This window comes from Haliotis rufescens, unplaced genomic scaffold (genome assembly GCF_023055435.1).
Source record: "Haliotis rufescens isolate VD_foot unplaced genomic scaffold, xgHalRufe1.0.p SCAF_5, whole genome shotgun sequence".
Classification (NCBI taxonomy): Eukaryota; Metazoa; Mollusca; class Gastropoda; order Lepetellida; family Haliotidae; genus Haliotis; species Haliotis rufescens.
The window spans coordinates 31001567-31029287 of NW_025964223.1; the positions used below are offsets into that span (position 1 = coordinate 31001567).

The 27721-nt window shown below is 38.8% G+C and overlaps 1 protein-coding gene and 1 long non-coding RNA gene across 5 annotated transcripts in view; one reads left to right on the forward strand and one right to left on the reverse strand.

The window, feature by feature from the left end:
• LOC124118346 (protein O-mannosyl-transferase TMTC2-like) overlaps positions 1 to 27721 on the reverse strand; it is a 475717-nt gene that overhangs the window by 407582 nt on the left and 40414 nt on the right. The gene's annotated exons all lie outside the window — the stretch shown is intronic.
• Positions 18916 to 21304, forward strand: LOC125372875. The gene is made up of 3 exons (XR_007218256.1): positions 18916 to 19747; positions 20436 to 20558; positions 21015 to 21304. It is a non-coding gene; the product is annotated as an uncharacterized LOC125372875 (long non-coding RNA).

Here is a 27721-nt window from a genome sequence, read left to right on the forward strand (position 1 = left end):
CTCCCACTGGACCCTGAGAAGGCGTTGTGTTGAATGGGGGAAGTTGTGTATCTTTATCCGTAGACAAAACCAGAATGATAGGAACTGTGATGCCTGGAAGGGTCATCTTCTATCCCTGCGACCTCCAGACTTGAAACCTCTATGGCAAGATCCCCGGAGTCTGAGTTGTCATAACGCGGGGATGCCGGGTAGGAATCCCTTTGCTGATGAGATATACTTCTTTCGCGGTGGTTCGTGGAAAGAGGAATTCCTGGCCGGTTCTCGTGATGGTTTAGGCAGTTACTGCGGTCAATGTGCCTTGACTGCCAGGTTGATCATAGACACTTGAAATCTCTTTGTCGTGTCCTGTCTGACTCCTCCTGATTGGCCCAGCTTGTTGTGAAAGACCGTCCATGATGTGACTGGCTGTGACATGACCTTCTGCTTGGCATGCTTGGAGACAGCCCTTGATCTGACTTGAGACAGGAGTTGTTGATGTTGAAGCAGTCCAGGCCTGCGTAGATAGCATATCCTGCTGCATGCGGCAAATTGTGTGTAGCAGAGTGCATAAGTCCCACTTGGTCTGTTTGGATGGACATCAGAGTTTCTGCTGGGACATCATCAAAAGACAAAAGACGTTGGTAGAGGTGGCGTAGCATGTCAGATTCCTGCGATGAACCCAACTGAGATACCTGCCAATGTCTATGGAGTACTTGTTAACCGTAGTTAAATCCTTAACTCGGCTGGCCAGGAGCATGTGTTTGGTGTTAGGATTCTTAACCAGCTTGCTGAACTCGTCATCCAGTGGCTGTGACCCCGGGAATGGTGATGCATGCATCTGATACAACTTCTTCCTCATAGCTGGGAGTAGAAGCCGTTCATCGTGACGGAGCTTCTGCGTGTCGTTCATTTGGTTTAGGATCTAGGATCTAGGTCTAGGATCTTGGAGGTGTAACTTGCCGATGCGGTTGCTGAGGGTCTGGTGTAACAGGATCCAGACGGCTGGCCTGGTGACGTGAAGGCCAAGCTCTCTCCTTGTGCCATCCGTGGTCCGTGCGGGATCGTTGGCTTGGCTAACCACTCCCAGGGAGCCCGTGCAGGAGTCATGTAGTGACTGGCTTGCTCTGATAACGGTAGCAGACGTTTCGGAATGGCCCGTGCTGGTTTGAATGGTTTCTTCGGCGGCTCAGCTCGGGGTAAGGCGTTCTTGGCACTACCCTGGTGATCATCTGGAAGTCGAGATCTAGGCATGCTAAACTTCGTTGATGACTTAGGCTTTGACGACTGCTTAACCTCGTCTGGCCTCTTGGCCGGGGAAGACTTCTGAGCCTGCCACTTCTTCAGTTGATCTACTTCTGAACTAATGGCCGCCAGACAGGTGTTTATCATCTCTTCAATTGGAGGCCTGTTGGGCGAGAAGTCTCCAGATCACTGACTTCAAATCCAAAGGCTAGAAGTGATTGGGGAGTCGAAGGGGTCGAAGGCATAGAGATCGTCTCCTTAGGGGACGATAAGATAGAGTCGACTTTCTTCTTCGAGGCCTCCTTGCGCTTTGCCGTGAGTATGGAGGCATCTAACTTCATGAAGAAGGACTTTGATAGGGGAGAACACATGTCACATTTTGCCTCTCCCGTACGTGAAGCCTCTCTATACTTCCAACAGAAGTTATGTGGATCTCCAGTAAGCATGAACTGGCCACACTTCTGGCATGTCAGCGGGGAAGTGGAGGACGCAACAGTGAGAAATACACAAAAAACAAACTCTTATACTCATGTATCCAGCCAGATCCTAATAACATTTCTGAAGAAATTAATAAACAGTATGACTACCTTATACCAGGTGCTAGATGACATTAAAAAAACAGGCGTTGACTCTAGCACACACAGGAAAGAAGTGACGTTGAAGAACCATTTTAACTTTACCACATAGAGTGACAGTTGACACGTGCCCAAAGCAGTACAATTTGGAAAACAGTAAAGCCTATGCCTCTAGTTATGTCAAAAAAGTCATGAGTGCTTCTGGTTAAATGAGAACACTCCTAATTTCGGAAAACACATGCTCAAAGCAGTACTTTTTTTAAACAGACAAAACTCCTTTGAAGCATTAGAATATGTGTATGAAGCAGCTGATGGTTGATGTCAATTAAACCTGCTGCAAGAATCTATTGTGTACCTTTTGCAAACATATAAGAGTCTGGACCTGAGCCTGTACTGTGTTATCCCAGGTAAAGGGACAGTACAGTAACACGCATGGAGTTCATGTCATTGTTTTGCCTATGGCTACTCAAGTACACCATTTACTGAACCTGCTACTTATCTTGTGGTTACTCTGGGAAAGAAATGCAAGATCGAACTAGCTACATTAATATGAAAGTCATAAGCACTGATGGTTTAAAGGGCAAGTTCACACGGAAATGAACCTAATTTTTTTGTACTTTTTCCACAATAAAAGTGTTAACCTAGAAGTGTTATAGACAAAAATATAAAAATATCACAATTAATTAACATATGTTTTGCATTAAAACGATTTATATTTTTCACATTTACCAAGTGTTCTATTTCCATAACAAAAACACCATCGCTTATGCCCCTTGCAATATGACGTCATTGGTGCCAATTGATAAACATTATGACGTCATCATGCTTTGTTAGAGCCGCTTCACGTGGTGTAGGTACAGGTGTGTGATTCTAGCGTCTCAGATGCCAGCCAGCATAGTGTTATGCTGAGTCACCACTGCGCCGGAGTGTGTCGTAGGCCATGTTGTTTTACCGAAAACTGGTACTTGATATCTTTTGCGTTCAGAATAGACAGGGACCCAGTTGAATTGGCACCAATTACGTCATAATCTAAGGGGGATAACTCAGGCCTGTTTAGCTCGAAAAACGAAGGCCTCATAACGGCATATCATTTTCACACTATTGTGAGCTTCCTACTTTCACTGTGAAAAAAATGAGCGTATATTTTCAAACACGGATACTAACTAATTCTAAAATTGCGTTTTGTTTAGAAAAAGAAAGAAAGCGATTTTTGCGTGTACACTTCCCCTTTAACAACATAACATCTGTTTTAGACAACAGATGCCCAATGCAAGATAACTTTCAAACAGAAAGTCGTTACTTTAATAAAGTCATTACCACTTTAATGACTTTGATGTCAATGTTAGCCATGAACTCCCAAGATATTGTGTACTCAACCTTATTTGGGACCTTGACCTTCAACATCATCCAATCACATGCGAGAACATAAAGTTGCAAACTTGTGTGATGTTACAAATACGAAGACTCCATATGAACCTGCCAATACTTTCTGAATGAAATATTTACAATTCACGACCATTTCATTATTTAGCATCAACCAAAAATAATCAAATTCCATCTATACATATTCATTTTTCTTATGCCTTGTTCAAATGACTTCAATGTCATCCAATCATACGTTAGAAAAATTACACAGGGGTATATAGGAGGTATATCAGGTATGAAGTTTCTGATATATTTCACAAGCACTTGCTTGAAAAAACACAACTGTGATGGCAAACACATTAAGAACAAGAAAAACATGAATATGTAAAGGTCAAAAGTTATAGCTTGATCAAAAATCAAAATATGCAAAAAGCGCTTATTATATTGTTTTCTGAATACCACGACTTAAAATCTATCCTGGATAGGCTTCGATTCTCCAAACAAAACAAAACACTATCTCCCATGAACCATAGAGTCAGCCAGGTTTGGTAACTCTTTTCACGTTTCATCAAGGTTATCAAACACATTCGAGTGCAGAAAACGAACCAAGATGAGAAGAGGAATGATCAACAATATTCTATAGCAAGGACCTTCGAACCAAAACCCTACATCACATATACCCAAAGCAGAGAAGTGAGCGGAATGAAGGTTCAGGACACCGATCTTAGTTTTATGAACGTCCGCTCTAATGGTGACTTTATATATGAAGACTAAAACGTCTCTACAGATGAGCTCATCATCCCTCCAAAAGGGACTCAATCTGGGAAAACCTGAAAAATAAAAAATCACAAAACACCAAAGCATATATTCAATGATTTATACTGTACATACAATTTGTAACCCGCAAGGATCACGATTTGTACTCACACGCAAAAGAAACGCAAGTGGTTTTAAGCAAATAGGTAACAAACACGGAACCATAAATTGATATGAGTTTTAGCATGTAGTGAAGCCTGATGGTGTTATCAATATTTTTGGTTTCATTTTGGAAGCCCCGAGTAAAAATGCAACTTAAAAAACGAATCACCAAAACGCATCATTTCAATGAATATGTCGGTATCATGCACCCATTTCTCGCAAAATTGAAAATGCACGAACTGTCACGAACTGTAGTGGGTATAAAACTGTGGCCGATTCTTGGACCTACCACTCCTTGGTCAACAATGCCACGCCTAACTCAAATTCAGAGAAACCAGGCTATCAGACGTTTGGAAGCTGGAGAGTCTGTCAAAGATGTTGCCCGTCATTTCAACGTTAACATAACCACAATTTACGGTCTCCTGCATCGATACAATGCTACACAGACCACAGATGACCTGCCTCGGAGAGGTCATCCTAGGGTCACCACACCTCGACAAGATCGGCAGATTACCCGTCAACACCAGCGACTTCCGTTCCTAACTGCAAGTGAGGCGTCAGGGTGATCGTTTCGCTGACAGAAAAGTTGTGGAAAGGGATCCATGGGGTGGACCTAGCGTCATGATATGGGCAGGGATTGGACTTAATGCGAGACTTGGACCCATGTGCTTTCTGAATGTTGGTCAAGGTCGAGGACGCGGCGTCACTGCTCAGCGGCATATCGACCAAGTGATCAGACCACACGTTGTTCCATTTTTTGCACAACATCAACAACACATTTTCCAGCAGGACAACGCTCGTCCACATGTTGCCAGAGCTACCATGGCCTTTCTGCAACAACACAACATCCGTGTTCTACCGTGGCCAGCCCTCAGCCCTGATCTGAACCCCATCGAACACTTGTGGGATGAGGTTCAAAGGCGTCTGCACAATGTGCACCCTGTCCATACAACTGCCGATGAACTACGCACAGCTGCTCTGGATGTGTGCAGGAGTATCCCTAGGGCCTTCACAAATCGTCTGATCCACTCAATGTACAGGAGATGTGTGGCAGTGATCAATGCTAATGGTGGTCACACCAGGTATTGACTGACATTTTGAGTATTGACCCGAAACTGTGTAAGCCCTTAACATTTGAAAAAAACAATTATGTCATCTGCCTTTTAATCCATTAAACTGTCTTCAGTCAAATTTTTGTCAATCTTGTCCTATTAGTATTTCTTGTCGTTACTGTTGAAAACAAATAAACATGTATATTGCATACTTGACTTGCGTTTCTTTTGCGTGTGAGTATAGAATAGAATAGAAACAACGATGGAATATGTCCAAGGACATTTTATGCCGAGAAGATTTTGTGTAGAAGATTGGAAGAATTATGATTTTGGAAATGAAAAACATGTATATACTGCAAAAGAATACATAGAGAAACACAGAAAGCATCCTTGTGGAGAAGGGGGATGGGAAATAGATGGATACCTTGGAGAAGAAGAGGAAGAGAATGTTTGGGGTAGGGAAAAATATGGAGGAAAGTTGTATATTGCTACAAATAGAAGAGGGTACTCTAGACTTGTTTTACCTTGTGGTATGTTTGCGTACTAGTGTTTTGCAGATATAGATACCAATCTATCTTTTTTCCTATACATTGTTCTCTTTTCTCTTCCTATTTTGCATAGTATTGGTGCTGTATATGTATCCTAGGGATCCAATTTTGCAACTTCTTCTTGCAAAAATGTTTCATATACTGGAATTTCCGATCCATCTGTTGTTTGTAGAAACAGAATAGTCCTTTCCAATCCTTGAAATATACTTTTGGCAAATTTTCTATATGTATATTCTCCTTCCATATCCAATGCTTTTGTGCATTCTTTCTGTAACGGGTTGGGGGTGGGGAAAACGTGGTTGTCAGGATGTTTTCAGTCCCATCCCAACCGTCAGTTTCCAAGAGATATTGTTAAAATGGATGTAAAAGAAAACTATAACAAATAATAAAAATCAATTGAAATCTTTACTTGTTGTTGTTCTTATTAATAATGACATTTACAATTTCAATATGTACATGAACTAACTGCAAGTCGTACTCTATTTTTAACGCTTGTCAGTTTTGACAGTTAGATTCTAGATAATTAATTTCTACAAATTCTATTTAATCTACTCGAAAAAGAATAATTACTATGCGCAAAGGCAGAGCCAATAATGCTGCACGGTAATTGTTATTAAAAAAACTGTAAACAAGTCTATGGAATCATTATAAAATTTCTAAAAACTCGCTGGACCAAAAACTACAACTTACGTTGAGTCTGTTATTTCTGCAACTGATTTGGAACGAGATTATATTCGTGGTGACGTCACTTCCGGAAATACATGTAGCAGAAGACGCCAAAAGTTAGAGCGAGAAGAATGCGATTAAACACCAAATATACGACGTGACATTATCTAGGATGGATGTAATCTACTCAATAACATGTCCAGGAAGGTGTTTACGTAAGTATTTTGGAATAAATATATTTACTTTAGTGGATTTAGAGCATGAAACAATTCCGGAATAAACTACCCAACTTTTGATGACGTAAGCACCAGTAGATCGCGGGACTATTTGAGCCGATCACTGGAGCTAACTATAACTGTTAAATATTACTATGAAACATTTATTTGATCTAATACGTACAATATACATAGTTTTTACACACAAGACGTGTATGTAATAATAAATAATCATATATTTAATAACTATTAAAACTTCAAACGATCGCGGGAACGTGGACGAAAACCGAAGGTCTTGATCGTTTTCGACCGAGCCTGACTATTACAATAGCCCCTTTTTTAAAAGAAGACTCGTCCCGAGTTAACATTTTTACATAAAAAAAAATTCATCCTGTTAATATTTATACCACTATAAATATTCATGTTTGGTTTTTTTCTTGCAGTTAGCCCTTACAACTGCAGTTAAAGAACAGGGTTTGTTGTGCAAGATAACAATAATTCAACTTATTAAATGTTATATTACATCATTTACATTCAATTATAACTTCTTACCTTGTTGATTATCAATAGACACCGTTATAATACTTACATGTATCCCAAGAAATGGAAATCCAAGAATTAATATCCTTAGATATGAAAACTCATTCTTATTATTATAATAAGGTAATTCTTCACCAGGAAATATGTCAGTGAAGCACAATTATCAGTCTGTGAAACACACAATCTTTGGTTCTTGAAAACACAGTTCAGTTTCTTCACACACAGTTCTTGAATAGAATGTTCTGTCCTTTTCCAGGATAAGGGTCAGACTGTTTTCCACATGAATCAATGAACACAAGAATACATCTCAAAGAAATCAAGAGAGAAAACATAAGATGATCAATGAAAGAAAAGATAAGAGCCTTCATAAAAAGAAATTACAAGAAAAATTAGAAGGAAACTTCCTCTCCAAGACACATTATTATGCCGGCTGACTGCCACTGCCATGTGCCATACCTCGGATGAAGGCGTCAGCAGCGCGACGCTGGTCAAGCTGCTGCTGAAATCGCCTACCCTCGGCAGACTGTAGCACGGCCATTGCCTCCCAGCCCTTGGCGATAAATTCATCAAGCTGGGGCCTGTTTGTGGGATATCCAGACAGGTAGGCCAGTGTGCCCCATGGCGAGCGGCAAGAGCCTGCTGCATCACAGTATTGCGCTCTCTTAGAGCTGCAATTTCCATCTGCAGATCGGACACAGATGGCATATTTGGGAGTGAACATTTGAGAGGAACTGAATCAATTACTTTCTTATGTTCCGTGACAGTCTGTGACGTTTGGACAGACAGGGCAGAGCAAGAGGAAGATGCTTTCGCTGATTTCCCCTTCTTACCCGCCCTCTTGCCCCGGGGACGCCATGTCTGCCAGGACAAACAGTAAACCCCAGGGTCAACGAAATTTTCATTTCGTTCCACTTCAACAGTCACATCTGCGCAAAGCTTATCAACCTGAGAGGTAATAACATTTGAATTTAAATGCTTGTGCCCAATATGGTATTTTAAACTTTTTAGTGAAGAGCGACAATCCTGACACTTCTTTACAGGGCAAGCAAATGATTTATGCACCCTGTGATGCGTTCGCGCCCAATGTTCTTCAAAGTCACATCGCGATGCAAATGTCTTAGTGTCAAGGCAGGCAGGGCAGTCCATATTTGGTATGAATTTAATAAATTTCATTCCTGGCGCCCCCTCCATCACCTCTGGATGCACCGATCCCCATTGCTTGATCTCCTCTTCATCAACATCCAGGGTGAGAATGTCAGCCATCCTTCTGACTGCAAATAAGGAGTAAGTAACGCCTGCATGAGATATGTTGTAACTTCAACAGTGCTTATCACTTTTCTATATTCTAGATACATCCTAGGAATCATGATCCATCATCAGCTTCCTCAGTGAGAACTAGAGTGAATCCCATACCAACCAACCATATCCAGTAAATAGTTTAGAAAGCTTACATCAAGCCTAAATTTTAAATCTTTACCACTTAAAAGATATGTTGTTTAACATTCAACTTTTGTGCAAGACATTCTCTAGATCACATTTTGATCTGTTGCATCCACAATGCAACCGTAATATTCATATCTTCATGAAACTAAAGTATAAAGGGCTCTGACAATATGTAGGAAAACAAGTGAAATATAATTGTTTTCAGATTCATTTGGAATAACAGTACACTAACAGTATGTGAGAATTACTGAGAAGTCCACCATGTTGGAGGATCATCTCCCTCATAGGGCAGAAGTCTGTCAACATGGACAACCCGAGGTGAGTTATTTGAACCATCCTGTATACGGTAAGTCACATCATCAATCTGTTTGATGACCACCCATCCCTTCTTCCAGCGAGTAATGAACTTCCTGCTGGACGGGAGGTTCTTCCCAAGATTATATAACCACACTGGTTGTCCAACCTTTAGTCGAAACTCTTTAGTTCCCACATCGTACCTTTTCTTCCGGATTTCGGAAGAATGCTTAAGGCTACGGCGGGCAGACTCAAAGGCATATTCAAACCTCTCCCTGAGTTTCTCAACATACTCGTCATGCTTCTGAGCATTTTCATTTGGGTTTCCGGTAATAAGTTGGATTGGTAACCGGACTTCCCTACCGAATGTAAGTTCATTTGGCGTAAAACCAGTAGACTCATGTCTAGAAGATCTGTAAGCTGCCATGACATAGGGAAGGTGCTTGTCCCATGATTTTGGTTTCCCATCTGCATATATGCAGAGCATGGCACCCAAGGTACGGTTAAAACGCTCAACCTGGCCATTGGCTTGCGGTCGAAGGGCTGTTGTCCTTGTTTTCACAATGCCAAGCAACTTACAGAATTCTTGGAAGAGAGTAGCCTCATATTGTCTGCCCTGGTCACTGTGTATTAGTGCAGGTGTACCAAAGCGACAAACCCACTCTTCCACTATCTTCTTGGCTACTGTTTTAGCCTCAATGTTTGGCATGGCGTAGGCCTCAGTCCACTTTGTAAAGACATCTGTAACCACCAAAATGAACTTGTTACCAGACTGTGTATGATCAAGCGGCCCCATAATGTCAGTAGTAAGTCGCTCCATAGGTGAGCCAGTTACATACTGCTTCATAGGTGCTCTCTGCTTCGAGGGTCTTTTCCGAGCAGCACACTTGTCACATTTGGTACAATGTTGTCTAATGTCTCTTTTCATGTCAATCCAATAATAAGACTGTTGGATTTTTTGGAGAGTTTTCTGCACCCCCCAGGTGACCTCCTAAAGGAGAATCATGATTATGGGTGAGGATCAGGCGACGTTTACAAGTTGGCATGACAATCTGCCAGTGCCATCGTCTGCCATCTTTGTTCTCCCACCTCCTATGGAGTACCACTTGTCTTATAGACAACCGATCATATTGTCCCCACAGAGCCTTACAAGCACTTGAGGTGGCGGACACCTCTTTCCACTGTGGTTTGACATTATTAGCTCTGGCCTCGTAGATGAGTGCAATATCATCATCAGCCAACTGAAGATTTTTCATTTCATCTGGAGACAATTGTTCATAATGAACGGCAGTTTGGATCATACTCCCAGCCTTTGCCGACTTGGACCTAGTCACTACACCACAAATGCTTGGAGATGAATCCGGGCGGGCGCATTGTTTGCTGCAAGGTCCATCTTCTCGTTTGCATTGAGGACATGGTACACAAGGTCGGCGACTTAGGGCGTCTGCATTCCAATGAATGCGCCCAGGTCTATGAACTTCATTTAAGTCATAATTGCTCAGTTCTTGTAACCACCTGGCCATCTGATTTACAGGTTTCTTAATCCACTTGGCCCAAACCACAGCAGAATTATCGGTTCTAATAATGACAGGCCGTCCAAATAAATAGGGATGCCAGTACCGGCAAGCAGTCACTACTGCAAGAAGTTCACGTCGAGTAACACAGTAGTTCCTCTCTGCTGCGGAGAGAGTCTTACTGAGGTACCCCAGAACTACTTCACGACCTTCTTGCATTTGTGCCAAAACTGCGCCTAGTCCTTCACCTGAAGCATCAGTGTCAATGATAATTTGGCCTTCTGTTTGAGGAAAACCAAGAATCGGAGCGGAAGTAAGAGCGACCTTTAAGCTCATAAAAGCTTTGTCTGCTTCACTACTCCACTGGAATTCTACTAGTTCACTAGTCAGTCTTGTTAATGGTTTTGCAATCTTCGAAAAGTTTTCAACAAATCGCCTGTAATAGTTTGCTAAACCTAAAAACCTCAAAACATCTTTGCGACATTTTGGTGTAGGCCATCCTTTTACAGCTTCTATTTTTTCAGGTTGTGTGTGGACACCATCTGCTGAAATCACATGCCCTAAAAAGTTCACTTTTGTCTGAAATAAGTGACATTTTTTAGGCTTCAGCTTCAACCCAGCTGCGGTAAGTCTGTCCAAGACCATTTTGAATCGTTCAAGGCATTGCTCAAAGTCTGTCCCAAAGACAATTATGTCATCAAGAAAACAGAGGCAGTCTTCCCATTGAAGACCTCTGAGCACTGTCTCCATCAAACGCTCAAAAACACTTGGTGCATTGCACAGACCGAATGGCATATCTGTCCACTCATATAACCCAGATCTTGTGACAAATGCGGTCTTTTCACGATCTTTAGGGTCCATCTCTACCTGCCAATACCCTGCTTGTAAGTCCATCGTGCAGAACAGTTTTGCACCACCTAGACTATCAAGACAGTCTTCTATTCTCGGTAGAGGGTATGAATCTTTCTTGCTTGAAAGATTCAACAAACGATAGTCACAACAAAATCTGTAACGGCCATCACTACGCTGCACTAATACAGTTGGTGAAGCCCAAGGACTAGTAGAGGGTGTGATTACACCTTGCTCTAACATCCGAGCAACTTCTTTTTGCTCTGCTTCACGTTTTGCAAGTGCCTGGCGTCTAGGGGCCTGCTTAATTGGTTTAGCATCACCTGTATTGATAGTGTGCTTGACCAAACCAGTGCGCCCCAAATCATCGTCATTCTTAGCAAAAGTATTTTTATAAGAAGAAAGGACATCTTCCAATTTCTCCTTTTGAGATACATTAAGATTAGATTTACTTCTGTCAAAGAGATCTTTAAGATACTCAGGAATTACTGCACTTTGGACATTAAGTTTTGCAATTTTCTTGACCTTTTTGTTTGAAGGCAAAGTAACACTTTGACATTGAGCCAAAATCCTACCAGAGGTAAGAGTAATTGGGTTATCTGTCACATTAATGACTTTAACATAAGCTGCTCTAGCCCTGTTGACAATACCATTACCCATGAGAAGACCACTTTGAACTAAAATCTCCTTACATGGCTCCAAAAGAACATTCTTAGTGTTCTGTTGATTATCAGGTAAGGACAGTTTAACATAAGACACTGACTGAGGTGGGACCAAGGTATCATCAGCTACTATTGCAGTTCTATCAGCTGCAAAAGTAGGTAACCAAACTCCCTGTAATTTGATCTAGAGCAGTGAGTATGTCCATGCCCAAAATACCATCAACTTCGAACGAGTTCTCAATCTCAGCTACAAGAAATTCTTCCTGAGTAGGTTCCATGTCCTCACTTATAGTCAGCAGTGCCTTGAATATTCCGTTCACAGGAAACAAAGTTCCATTAACGGCTTCCAATGACAAAGCAATCGGACTAAGTGCGACAGAACGAGGAAGACGCTTGTAAGATCTAGGAGATAACAAAGACACCTGGCTACCAGTGTCAACTAACAAGGTAAAGTAAGTGTTACCAAGTTTTACATTCACTAACTGGCCTTCATCGCCTATTTTAAAACAAGGTCTCATCATTGCAATAGCTCGCTGTGAATCAGCTGTGAGAGAATAGTGTGGTTGCGCCTCTGCTGCAATCTTATCCTCTTCCAGTTGACCACTTGAGTCTATTAGCTTAGGGTTCAACATAACATTGTCATCCACCAAATCTCGACCTAAGTCCGAGATGGTGGTTTGGCGTTTCCCTGTGCTTGCTGCAGAACTGCTCTACCAGGTGACTGATTCACACACTGCGATGTCCAATGTCCAGGTTTATGACAGTTTGAACAAAATGAATTTGCTCTGTTGTCACGCCTAGATGGACTCTGAGCTCTGCGCATGCCTCTATTTTTGGTACGCCCCGGACTGCCATAAGGAGTCTGGCTCATTGCATTGTTTTGTCTCATGGGGCTATGACTTTCATCAGCCCTATAATGCGATTTTTCTTGTACTTGAGACAATCTCTCAACCGTCTTTTGCAAGTCTGCCAGCTGTTTTGAAAAAACATCGAGTTTATTCTCAACAATTCTCTCCGGCGACTCAAAATGTACTTTTCTCACTGCAGGTTGTGGATATGCAGTGGCTCTCACAGATCGCTGAGTGGTCCGACAGTTTGGCCCGCCCAACACAGACTCGTACATCTCTGCAACATCAACCGCTCCTTGTAGCGTGCAAACACTCTTGTCAAGGAATGGGAGACGGAGATCTTTGTCTACGGCTCTTTTGAGAGCATCTAGCGCCAATCTCTCCTGGAGGCCATCATCCAGATCAGGATAGGCTTCCTGGACAAGTCGCCAAACATCGTCTCTCAAGTCTGCTATTGACTCCCCAGGCTTGCGGTTCCGGTTGAGTAATTCTTCCTGCTTAACATCAGGGAAACTTCTACCGTACCGTCTCCGAAGAGTACCGGCAAGCCATTGGTAGTCGTAGCGACTTCACTCAGGTAACCTTGCATAAAAAACCTGTGCTGCTCCTTCCAGAGCGCATCCCAGCATATCTGCACACTGCTGGTCAGTCCATTGTGACTGTCTAGCGACATTCCTGAACTGAGCCTCGAAGGCAGCATAATCCCCCTTACCACTGAACTTTGGCAAGTGCAAGGAGATCCGCGCCACAGGAGTAGCTCTGGAATCAGGTCGTCTGACATCCATGGCGTTAACCCGCTCGGCTAAGCTCAAAACTGTGTTTGAGAGCTGTGCCATGATGTTAACCATGTTAGTCTCATTCTGATCATTCTGCTGGTCATTCCTACCAATAGGTCTATATAACACATTGTCATACAAAGATGGTGAGTAGTGCCTGCTCGAGTCCAGTGACTGCGAATTGCCCTGAAAACTTTGCTGCCGGCCATGACCATGTAAATCTCCTTCACTGAAGGACTTACTCGGATCAACAAACCTGGCGCTATTTTCTCTGGCTGCACCTTCCTCATGGTAACCATCTGCCATTGGTCTGCGACTTTCACTCGCGACCTGTTGTCTTACAAGTAGGTTATCCACAATTTGATGTCTATGGGACCTTAAATTAGTTGCAGGGCCTTCCATTGCATAAAGTTTATCAGAAAAACTGTTTTGATAATGATCCATTACTACACAAATAAGTTAAGTAAAGTTTCAACATTATTTCCATTTATCCAAAAAGACATATCCCACTTCTGACACCATTAAACTGTAACGGGTTGGGGGTGGGGAAAACGTGGTTGTCAGGATGTTTTCAGTCCCATCCCAACCGTCAGTTTCCAAGAGATATTGTTAAAATGGATGTAAAAGAAAACTATAACAAATAATAAAAATCAATTGAAATCTTTACTTGTTGTTGTTCTTATTAATAATGACATTTACAATTTCAATATGTACATGAACTAACTGCAAGTCGTACTCTATTTTTAACGCTTGTCAGTTTTGACAGTTAGATTCTAGATAATTAATTTCTACAAATTCTATTTAATCTACTCGAAAAAGAATAATTACTATGCGCAAAGGCAGAGCCAATAATGCTGCACGGTAATTGTTATTAAAAAAACTGTAAACAAGTCTATGGAATCATTATAAAATTTCTAAAAACTCGCTGGACCAAAAACTACAACTTACGTTGAGTCTGTTATTTCTGCAACTGATTTGGAACGAGATTATATTCGTGGTGACGTCACTTCCGGAAATACATGTAGCAGAAGACGCCAAAAGTTAGAGCGAGAAGAATGCGATTAAACACCAAATATACGACGTGACATTATCTAGGATGGATGTAATCTACTCAATAACATGTCCAGGAAGGTGTTTACGTAAGTATTTTGGAATAAATATATTTACTTTAGTGGATTTAGAGCATGAAACAATTCCGGAATAAACTACCCAACTTTTGATGACGTAAGCACCAGTAGATCGCGGGACTATTTGAGCCGATCACTGGAGCTAACTATAACTGTTAAATATTACTATGAAACATTTATTTGATCTAATACGTACAATATACATAGTTTTTACACACAAGACGTGTATGTAATAATAAATAATCATATATTTAATAACTATTAAAACTTCAAACGATCGTGGGAACGTGGACGAAAACCGAAGGTCTTGATCGTTTTCGACCGAGCCTGACTATTACACTTTCCATATATTGCATGGAAGAAGCATCCAATTCTTCTTCGAATTTGTCTATCTTTGTATTTGCTGCTAGTAGTTCTTGGTTTTGTGTTTTTTCTACAACTAGTGGATTGTATTCTATTTTTTTGTTCTCGTTGTTGTAGAACGTTTTTGTTTCTTCCACGCGCAAAGACAATTCGTCTCCTTCTACCATTGGGATCCAAAACATAGACTTTCCATATCTACAGTGATCGCTCGCTATTGCGCTCTTCGATAAAGCGCTACTTCGGTTATTACGCGCGGTAACGCATGGCTCCCAAAATTTATGTACACTTTTAATACTGAGAGTTTTACACAGACATGATTGTATTGTTGTTCGTTGTTTATTTGCACATAACGCTTCTCATTGCATAATCAACGGTTTATCGCTGAATGGAGTTCTAATAATCTGTTTGAAAACATCCGCGGCAGGTCCCGGAAATACGATTGTTCTACTAGTTAAGTTTTCACACTATACATCCTTTGATCTTAGAAGCGCATGCATGCAATAAAAGAGAACCACAAGTGAAGTTTATATTCTTAATTAGTGGGCAATCCAATTTAAGGCTAAACTGTCACACACATGTAGTTGCTGTCACAACACGGCGGTCATTCATTTCGTAATCGCGCTTTCGTAACATCGCCTGTTTTTTCCCCATAGTTATAACAAGCGATTTCATTGGATTAAAATTTGTTTCTAATGACGCTTTCTTGCCGAAATCTGCTACAAGTTTCGTGATTGGTCAATTTTGAGCACGTGACCTCAGGCAGCCAATCAAGCTGTGATACAAAGCTCGTGTTTGATAAATTTCAGAAGTTAGCGAAAGATTTTTTGTTAAATCGTGTTATTCTGAACGTTTTAAGCAGGAAATCACGATATATATTAAAAATATGGAACTTTGCGAATGTATCGTGCTAGGTTACGAGCTGTGACAAAGATTTTTCATGCATATATTTTTGCATTAAACGTTGTGTCCGAGCCGAGAATTCAAGGCGACGAAAGCCGAGATGTCATTTGACTTACATTACACGCGATCGCACGAAACGATGGAAATAATAACTTAGATGTAAGTTTGATTACTTTTAGATATATTTTTGTTGATTTTATTTATCACTTTGTATAATATATTTAAAGATCTGCTTAAAATAGTCTTTATTTTGCTCTTTGACATGTTCGATGCGGACCCGTTGTCGAAATTGTTGTCCGAGAATTTTATTTTCAATAACATCGCGGGAAATAGTGAATAATTTTTTAATTTATTGATAAAAAATGATAAATTAGAATGGAATACGTATTTCAGACATTGTGAAATATGACAGATTTAATAAATGAATGATATTACAGGTAGATCTAGGTCCATAAAAATATATACTATTTTGACGTGACGTGAGATAAACACATAGGCCTATTGATGATTTGAGATTTGCCGAGCGCGCTCCCCCGCCTCGGCCTCGGTTAAACGGCTCATCGTCTATAACGCCCACCAATTATTTGGACCCCATTGGTAGCGCAATAGCGAGCGATCACTGTATCTGGTTTTGTGTGTTGTGCAGCTGTTTCTAGCAATTCTAGTATCTTTCGTAGTCTTGTTGTTTGCCAAATAGGGGGAAAACAATATGAGTCCTTATTCACTAGAGTGCCCACTTTGATACCTATGAATTTCAAACAGTTGTAAATTTAATTCCAAGGAGAGTATCTGCAAAATCTGAACTACATTGGATACATCATGAATTTTGGAGATAGTAAACATATTTTGAGCTTTTTAAACAATGTATATAAATTAAATAAAAGAATTTTTAAATTAAAACAAGTGTGTTTTCTGAGTTCTGTTTGTTACATGTCTGTGCATACCTCCAATCTGTAGGCTGTATTCCACATTCAGTTCAATATTAATGTACGATTTTAACAGAATGTAACAGGTACCTTTGTACTTTAACAGATTTCAATAAAAAAAAAATTGAAAAAAAAAAAAAAATTAATACAAATGTACAATTAATTTGACAAGTGTCGGACGTAACAATGTCTGTCCTCGATGGGTGGTGAACAAAAACATCATTTTGTAACGAATTCTGAAACCACAGAAAGTTACTTCGGAAGCAGAATGAAAGTTGGTGATCAATGTATGTTAAACCTAAACATGAAATCAAAACAGGTTTGCAACCACAGAAAATAAATGCAAATCATAAACGTCTATAGAAAACTCTGTCCCACTGTTACGGGCGAATTGTCGATCATAATTTAACTTTTCTGATCGCTACACGTCATCTGGTTTATATTCCGTCATCGGATTTGCCAAGTTCCGGTTGGTTTCCACATGATACGAATAACATGATTGCCGAAATTTGGTCAGCAGCAGAGATGGCGCCAAAGAAGAAGGATGCTTCCACGTCTGTCTCGGTAAGTGTAAATGTTACAGGCGACCCAATGTTACGGGCGAACATTGAATTAGTCGATTTATATACGATAGTTCAAGTTTTCACCAGTTCGGCCACAAGTACTTTAGAAAAGTAATTCAAACACACAATTAAACACGACTACTAGAGTTTGCTTCGCACTATGAATAAGAACAAGCTTTGCGCAAAGCCTCGCATAGAAAAAGTTGGACAGACTTACTTCGTTCGGGCATAACATTGAGACAGACATTTTATTGTCGGTCGTAACAAGTGGACATATTATCTGACGGTCGGACAAACTGGTAGACAGACGACTTCGGTCGGGCAAAATAGTATATATTTTTATGGACCTACCTGTAATATCATTCATTTATTTAATCTATCACATTTGACAATGTCGGAAATACGTATTCCTTTTCAATTTATCATTTTACATCGATAAATTAAAAAAGTATTCACTATTTTCCGTGATGTTATTGAAAATAAAATTATCGCACAACGGGTCCACATCGAACATGTCAAAGAGCAAAATATAGACGTTTTAAACAAATCTTTAAATATATTATACAAAGTAATAAATAAAATCAACAAAAATATATATAAAAGTAATCAAACTTACATAGATGGGTTATTATTTCCATATGTTCGTGTATCGCGTGTAATGCAAGTCAAATGACATCTCGGCTTTCATCGCCTTGAATTCTCGGCTCGGACACAATGTTTAATGTCAAAATATATGCATGAAAAATCTTTGTCACAGCTCATAACCTAGCACGATGCATTCACGAAGTTCCATATTTTTAATATATATCATGATTTCCTGCTTAAAACGTTCAGAATAATACGATTTAACGAAAATCTTTCGTCAACTTCTGAAAATTATCAAACACGAACTTGTTATCACAGCTGTAATTTGATTGGCTGCCTTAGGTCACGTGCTCAAATTTGGCTAATCGCGAACCTTGTAGCAGATTTCGGCAAGAAAGCCTCATAAGAAACCAATTTTATTCCAATGACATCGATTGTTATAACTACGGAACAAAAACCAGACCATGTTACGAGCGTGTAGATGGAGGAATAAGCTTTCCAGCGATGTGTCATATGCCATTCTTCAACGAACGTGTTATTCATACGAAGTCTCGAAAACGGGGGTATTTCTTCATGTTACTGAGCGGACAGCCGCTGTTATCGGGAAATGGGTGATGACAGAAACTATTTATAATTCTTTTTAAAATGATTTTCCAATTACGTAAACAATGAAAATAAAACAGAAATAGGTAAGTGGATTTTATGAAATCTTATATTTGCCGAAAATCGTCAAGTTTTCGCTTCCTTGGTCCTTAATCTGGATGTTAACTACGTGTTAGCTTACATTTTATTTATTTACAACAAACTTATGCATTATTTTAAATAATGTGAAAAACATAACTTTCATATTTATAAAATATAGGATTATAGGATCAGACCTTTCAATTGATGTATAACATGTAGCAGCAAATATATTTTACAAGCAGATATCTTCTTTGATGAATGTTGGCTTCATCTATCACACAAGAGTCTCTGGGAACTTGTGAGTGAGTGAGTGAGTTGGGTTTAACGCCGCTTTTAACAGTATTCCAGTTATATCGTGTCCCAGCAGTAAACACTTCTGGTTGACTGGTGTTGAAAGAGTTAATTGACTCATTTATATCTTGGAGCTACTTTAATCTTCCATGGGGCTATGTAAAACATGTTAAACATTTACATACAAGGGTTAAAACAATAAATGACATGAAAAAATGTGAACATGAATTTAGGTTAGGATGGATGACTTTTTGTAAATTAAAACCTGAGAACTGTACTGTTTCAAAGAAAATTATACCTCCATATAAAAATTACTCATTCAAAACTATATTATAGTTTTTTTAATTTGAATGCTGACATTTTTCAAAGTAGGGCCGAACAAAATTAATTGTGCGTTTCCTAGATTAGGATTTTAAGTGTGTAGGTCTACATCAAGCTTTATAAAAGTGAGTTTAAATTAAAAAAATAATGATAAAAAAATTCCCTATTCCTTAATCCTGGGAACATTTCATAAAAAATCAAAATATCTCCCCCCTCCCCTTTTCAGTTTTTTTAGCTTGGCGTAACAGAATATAAGTGTTGTCCTAGTTTGTTTATGAATAAAATATAGATCTATATGTTTATTGACAGTGCAATACGCATTGCTAAGGGTAACATTTTGCTTTATTGTAAATTAATGAATGTACTTATTGGTCTCATTAGAATGGTGAGAGGTGTAGGCGATGGGAGGCAGCTGAAAAAAGGTGACCAAGACTACATCGAACAGGAACGAAAGCGAAAAGCTGATTATAGGGGTCGGATGAATCCTGAACAAGTTGACAGGTAACAAACTTCAGAATTAACTTTGTGTTTTCCAATATAAAAACAAGATGGAGTTACTCCAAGTCAACAAGGGAAATATATATAGTCCGATATGTAGTAGATTAATAGATGGGTCCATTTCTCTGTTTATCAGTATGATCACATTGGACTCAACAATATACTTTTGGTTTTTAACAAAATGGAAACTCACATCCTCCAAAGGGAAGTAATTATACACAATATCATTACAAAATCTCATTTATGCTTAATAAATTAATCTTAAAAATAAAATACCACCTGGATATTAAACAAAACTTCAAATTTATATTTACTATATGGATGTGCTTCACTTTGGTAAAAGCATGGTAAATTACAATTATTACTTGTCTTGATGCTTCCTAGATCACAATTAAATTCAGTTATACAGTCTATATTTTGCTTATTAGAACCACTGTGGCAAAGTGGTTAAGTCTAGAACTCAAAATCCACAGGAAATTTGGGTCTGGGTTCAAATGAAAAATTGGCCGAGTTTGTGGCAGCCCCATCTAAAATTAACCTGGTTGTTCATGGGGCAATATTTACATTTTCAGTCTTCTGTCTTCAGTCTGCTTTCGTGAATCCTTCAATAAAATTAAACTGTGCAGCTTGCTTATGAAATCATGTTGAAGTGGCAAATACATATTATATATTATAATTTTGATTTCAACAGGTGGATGATTGGCCATGGGTGACTTTTTTCACTAAAGTGAAACAAAGATGGCTGGCAAAGGACATCCACCACACTGTCATGTTCGAAGACGTCAGAATAGCAATTGATAGGACATTATTTGAGGTAGGACATTTAATAGAACTTTATCTAACTCAAAATATTGCATCATATTTCTGACTGTTGTACTGAAAGAATTCAAGTTTTTGGTCATGAATATAATGTTGTTTAAAGGGACAGTCCCCGAAAACACTGTTTTTATGGTTAGATATGTTAGCATGTGCTGTGCATTGGAGCTGTACAACAATTTCAACAATAATCTTCATCTGCACATAGATAATAACAAAATAGCAAATTAGATTCACTATGAATGGACCGATTTTCACCAAACTTTACCATGTGTTGCACAAGTGTATCTTGCAAAAGTGAAGTGTAGCATACTAAAGTAGGTCACCTTACCTATATATTATTGACTTATTATCTTTCGATGAGGGACTATGAATTGCCTTGCCTTGTATGTTAATGTTCTTCAATTTTTAACATTTTATTGGTGATGCAATTATATATATCTTGTTGATACAGGAGATGACTAACGCCCTGTCCACCTTTAGAATGGACTACAAGATCAAGAACCAAGAGGACACCAATAACCAGTTTCTGAATAAACATAAAAAGGAGTATGGCAAAACTGATATTGGTCATTGAGATAAACAATATTCAAGATACAGGATAGCTAATGTTTAATTGCACAGTGGAAGACTTTCAAAGTTAAATTAAATTAAATTAATTTTTCTAAAATGATTTTTCATGTGGATACAAAATAGCAGCAATTGTACAGCTTTGCCTAGGAATAATTTATTGTGTCGCAGTTTTTTCCTTATTAAGTCTTGCGATAATACTTTGAATTCATCAACAATTTGAAGTGGTTTGTAAAATATTCAGTACAATGAATAATTGTCAAACAGTTACTGAATATATAAATTATAAAGGGTTATTCCTAAATGAATGTTTGAGAGGGCTGGGATGTACATTTAAAAATATTTAATGAGTGGTGGGGATATCAAGATTCCACAATCTGTTATTTTTAATATACAACTTGCATACAGCATTATAGTTTTAAAATTTGATGGGCGTGTGGGGTCCCTGAGTCTTAGAAAATATCTTCCTGCCCTGCCCACATTAATTTCTGGAAAACCCCAAACCACATTCCAGGCTGTTGGGAATCTTGTCTACCGATAAACAATTGTACTTGGAATGAAATTATGTATTAATACAGTAATGGAATGTGTTATCACTATATATTACAACTTCATTACAATGTAATTACCCTGGTGTGTTAATTAGTAACTTAATGTCAAAATAATATCTAGAAACAAAAGAATTTTCTTCTAGAACATATTTCGGGCATACCATGAGGCACAAGCATTTTTTTTTACAAAGTAGACACATTTATAGTTGGTTGTAAAGAAGACATAATTGCATGATACTTCATGAATTTTTATGCTAAATTAGATATTATTGATATGCATATGATTTAATTCAGAAATAATGAACAGCTGTTATTTTCCGGCGATGGGACAGCCTTATTGGGTTGTTTATATTGAAAAATATTCCATGGTTATAGACCAGTTAGAAATTATTTTGAGATACATCGTCATCACCATTGTAGAATTTGTGACTTGTCACACAGTATGATTTGGAATATGAAATAAAAGTGGTTTGCAGACTGTATTTTATCCTGTTTTTCTTTGTATGTCCTTTGTTCGTCCTGACATCACAAATGTCTGTCCTTTGTTCGTCCCGACATCACAAATGTCTGTCCTTTGTTCGTCCCGACACAAAACCCTGATTTTTATTTGTCTTGTGCTGCTTAAATAGTTGTAATTAACCTTTAATTGTTTGATTATATCTTAATGTACTTGTAATGTTTCATTCCATACTTCAGGGAACATTTAATTTTTCTTGTAAATTGCTATTTTAAAGCATCATGTCTGTCTCCGTTTGTCCCAACACTTTTTGATATTTTTTTTAACCTTGAAAGAGTTTCAAGACATTGATATATTCACATGTATTAATCCCATTTTGGGTGGCAAGTTGTACCCACTACCCGAAATGCAAATGAATTAAAACAGATTTATATGAAGAAAACTTAGGTTTTGTCTGTCCTCGTTCGTCCCAACATGTCTGCGTACCATCAGTGTTTTCATGTCAAAATTAAACAAACTGAGCCAGATATTATCTTCCCATGTCCAAAGATGAAAAAAAGAATGTTTAAACTTGTCAAAAATGCCGCCACCTTGTCTTTTCATAAATATCTAAATACTGACTCCAATGTAACACTTCAATGGGCATAAAAGTGAATAAGGACTCTATACAAGTTCTCTGGAATTGTCTACATTTTCAATATATTCCATATGCCTAACTACAACACGTTCTCCTTTCCATCTGACTATAGAAATAGTTTTCCAGAAAATTCGGACATCTTTCTACACCAGCTTCCCAAATTTTGTTCTACAATATTTTTGGTATCTGTAGATGCAATTCTATATTCTTCTATATTCTTGTATGTTTTTTGTATTTCTTCTATTTCTTGTTCTCTCTTTTTCCTTTCCTTCTTTTCTTTTTGTATTCTTTGTTCGTGTATTTTTGCAATATTTTCTTTCCATAGATCCAACCAGTCTTCTATGTCTTGCAATCTTCGTTCTCTATTGGATCTGGAAAGAGTGGATATTTGTCTTTTGGTTTCCATTTCTATTGCTTGGAATTGGGAAACTTCTTTTCTTATTCTCTGGGATTTGTTTTTCCGGAATATCCATTCTATGTGTTCTGTGCTTTGGAGAAGTATGGAAGGGTTTGTATCTGCCTTGGATATTTTTGTTGGTTGTTTGGATGGTGAAAGAATAGTTTTGGAATCCTTTGCTTTTGTATAGCATCAAAGTGGTCCAAACTCCACACCTTCGTTTGTGGAAGATAGTATGTCTATACGAAATATTGGACAAGCGCGAAAACCCAAAGTCTCCAATTGCAAATTCTACTGCTCTTTCCCATTTCGACGGATCTTCTACTGTCTCTTTTTTCGGCTGTATATGTATCCCTGCTTTTCTCCTATTTTTTGTGTGTGCATACCCTGCTGCAAATATCTTCCTAAGAGGTCTAGAGGCGACTATACAACATCTATCCAATTTCTTTGCCAAGTTTCTCCATTGGTTTTCTGGTGGTTGTTTGAGAAAAAGTGGTTCTTCTTTGGGGGATACCAACTCTAGAATTCCGTCTACAACCCAAGGTCCTATGTCTTCGTCTGGTGCATACACAGATACTTCTATTCGAGAACAACCCCTTTTCTGTACGTCTGGATGCAAAAATGTTTTCCTTAGGTGTCTATTTGGACAATTTACGTATTCGCAAAGATGTGCTCCTATTGGATTCGGAAACAACTTTGTTGTATATCTTCGCAGAAAATGCTCTATTGTTCCTACTGTATACCCAAGTACATACATGTTCTCCTACAGACGCTGTATTGTCTAGAATTGTTCCTTCTCTTTCTCCACAATTGTATACCTTGTAGAAAGTATCCCTCGCTTTGTAGGTATTCCACTAGTTTTTTCCTATCTAGTACACCAGAAAAGTCTCTAGTATAGTCTATTGAATATATCTCGTATCCAAAGGAATATAGTTGCTCGTGTAGTGCATCCAACCCTTTTTGTGTTTCCTCTAGAGACAACTCGGAGACATCTATTTTGCACACAAATATACCTTTGGGTTCCTCGTCGGAAAATCTTTCCATCCATTTTTTCTTCGCTTTGTATTCTGTTTGTTTTTGTATTTGTTGTATTGTGTCTCGTATTTTGCTCCCGTGGCCTCCTATGTAGGAAATTGTATTTGCAATAGTAGCATGCACACAACATCCGTATACTTTCTGAGTTGCTATTTGTATTTCTTGTAGTATACATTTTGCAGATCCATTTTTCCAGTTGTACAAGACACAGATCCTCGTAGAGATACTATATCGTTTTCTTCTAGATAGCCAAATACATACATGAGTGAGTGAGTGAGTGTGTTTGGTTTAACGCCGCTTTCAACAGTATTCCAGTTATATCACGGCGTTTCAGCTTAATGTGGGAGGAAAGCCCGAGATGCAGGTCTCAGACGCAGTAGAGGACGTAACGTGTACGCGAGACGTCTCTCCCGTCTCTCGTACAAGTGACCACCTGAGAGGGGTCACTCGTATGCATGACGGCCTGTCAGTTGACCATGGATTTCTGCATGTTGCACAACAAATGTCTCTACAAGTGTTATTTGTGAAAATAATAAAACAAAATTAAGTACAGTTACTTATCATTATACTAGTTATCGAATGACATGAAAAAAATGTCATAAGAAAAATAATAAATGGTCAAATTAGGAGAAAAATGTGCAAAAATAGAGCAAAATGTTCTATTTTTGACAGCGATTTTCTCCTATGTACATATTTTTCAGAAACTAACATGAAGTATTTTCTAAAAACCTTATTCATCATAGAGTTACAAAATATATGAATTATTTCACGCACACCAACGCACACCCGTTTTCCATCGCATTGAAACATGTTTACTTTCTTCGAAACTGCGCGAACCGTCTTGCGTACAAGTGACTGGTGGACAAGCCGATAAAGGGAGGTAACTGATGCCTGACTAAAATGTTCAATCAGAACATCCGTCTTGTTACACTAAATGTGTCTGAATCAGAATGGTGCGTATAATATGCACGATATTTATTTAGCGCGTAGTTTCTTGGTTAGAACAAGGAGGAAATGTATTTTGATCACGTATTAGGAAAACAATTTTGCAGTGGGTAATATATTATTAGGTGGAAGTAAAATTGTTTGAAAACACGGCAAAGACTTCTGCTGAATTCCAAACAATGCGCCTTGGATTTAATTTAGTTTGAACTGAAATATTATTACTCTGGCCATATATTCAACAGCACATTATCTTCTTGTAATTGGGGTATTTATGAAGCATCAAGTTTTTCGTCTATTAATATTTTCTTGAACAAAAGATGGTAAATATCAAATTTGTTAACAACAGCCAGAGAGCTAGCGACATGATTGCCATGACTAGGATTGCTTTCACAGTATCGCAAAGTCGTTACGCGCACGAGAGACGGCCACCCGCTATGCAATATTTTGAATCGTAGAAAACTTGAAATGTGGGGCAAACTTAACCCTTTCTGGACGGCCATTTTTGTCATAGTGTATGTGAATGATAAAACAAACATACGTACTGTCGTTGACTTTTATATACGTGTTATCAAATGACACAAAATGTAAAATATAATCAACAAGTATTTGTCACAGAGTGACGAAATATCCCCCGCCTGTACACCATAGTACCAAATATGAAGACAATCCAGCGATTAGTTCTTGAGATATTGTGGCAACGCCGTTTTCCAACTCCAAAAACAGATTTGCCTGCTGTGACCTTGAAAATCGGGTCAAGGTCACCAAATCTGACAGGTGTATGCGGTGTCTGTATATACACTATAGTTCCAAATATGAAGACAATCCAGCGATTAGTTCTTGAGATATCGCGGCAACACCGTTTTCTAACTCCAAAAGCAGATTTGCCTGCTGTGACCTTGACAATGGGGTCAAGGTCACCAAAACCGACTGGTGTCTGCGGTGTCTGTATATACACCATAGTTCCAAATATGAAGACAATCCAGTGTTTAGTTCTTGAGATATCGCGGCAAAACCGTTTTCCAACTCCAAAAGCAGATTTGCCTGCTGTGACCTTGAAAATGGGATCAAGGTCACCAAAACCGACTGGTGTCTGCGGAGTCTGTATATACACCATAGTTCCAAATATGAAGACAATCCAGTGTTTAGTTCTTGAGATATCGCGGCAACACCGTTTTCCAACTCTAAAAGCAGATTTGTCTGCTGTGACCTTGAAAATGGGATCAAGGTCACCAAAACCGACTGGTGTCTGCGGAGTCTGTATATACACCATAGTTCCAAATATGAAGACAATCCAGTGTTTAGTTCTTGAGATATCGCGGCAACACCGTTTTCCAACTCTAAAAGCAGATTTGTCTGCTGTGACCTTGAAAATGGGATCAAGGTCACCAAAACCGACTGGTGTCTGCGGAGTCTGTATATACACCATAGTACCAAATATGAAGACAATCCAGTGTTTAGTTCTTGAGATATCGCGGCAACAAACAGGTGGGACGTACGGACGGTCGTGAATACTATATCCCCCGCTTCGCGCTTTCGCGCGGCGGGGGATAATTAAATGGTCAAATGTGGAGAGAAAAGTGGGAAATGTGAGCTTAACATAAGCGATTCAACCAATATTTTCATATTTATGTGATAATAAAAATGTTTAAATTAGAAATGTGACCTAAGCTAGCCCTTTTGGGACAGCGATATTTTCCTATGTACATATTTTACAGAAATAATTTTTGTTATTTACTTGAATCTTATTCCTCGTAAAGTTGCTACCTATGGACACCCTTTCTGGAGTATTTCTATGAAATAATGAATAATGCTTGTTATCGAACAACATAAAATATTGAAAAGTAAATTTAAAGAGTCAAATTTTGGGATTTTGGGCAGCGATTTTCTCCTATGTGTATATTTTTCAGAAACATAATTTCAGTATTTTCTTAAAGCTTATTTGTCGTAGTGTAGCAACATATATATACTTTTTCAGGCACAAGAACGCACATCTATGTGCCAGCGCGTTGAAACATGTCTACTTTCTTCAAAATACTCGCAACTGGTAACAAGACATCCCACAGCCCCGTTACGCGTACGAGAGATGGCTCTCCGAACAAGCAAGTGAAAGACAGCCTGAGAGAGAGTCACTTGTAGGCGTGACTGCCTGTCGATGGATTACAAATGTCTGCATTTGACACAAAAACAACCCGTCTCTACACGCTTCCTATGTGATTATAAAAAAAAATATACGTAGTTGACTGTTAGATGCTTGTTATCGAACGATATAAAAAGTAGAAAAATAAATAAAAAGAGGCAAATTTGGAAAGAAATGTACGACAATGGAACCAAATTTGCTGATTTTGGACAGTGATTTTCTCCTATGTGTATCTTTTTCAGAAACATAATTTCAGTATTTTCTTAAAGCTTAATTGTCGTAGTGTAACGACATATATATACTTTTTCGAGCACACGAACGCACACCTATGTGCCAGCGCGTTGAAACATGTCTACTTTCTTCAAAATGCTCGCAACTGGTAACTAATGAAAAGCCACCTTAGTTACAACAATCAACAGTATATTCCGGCGA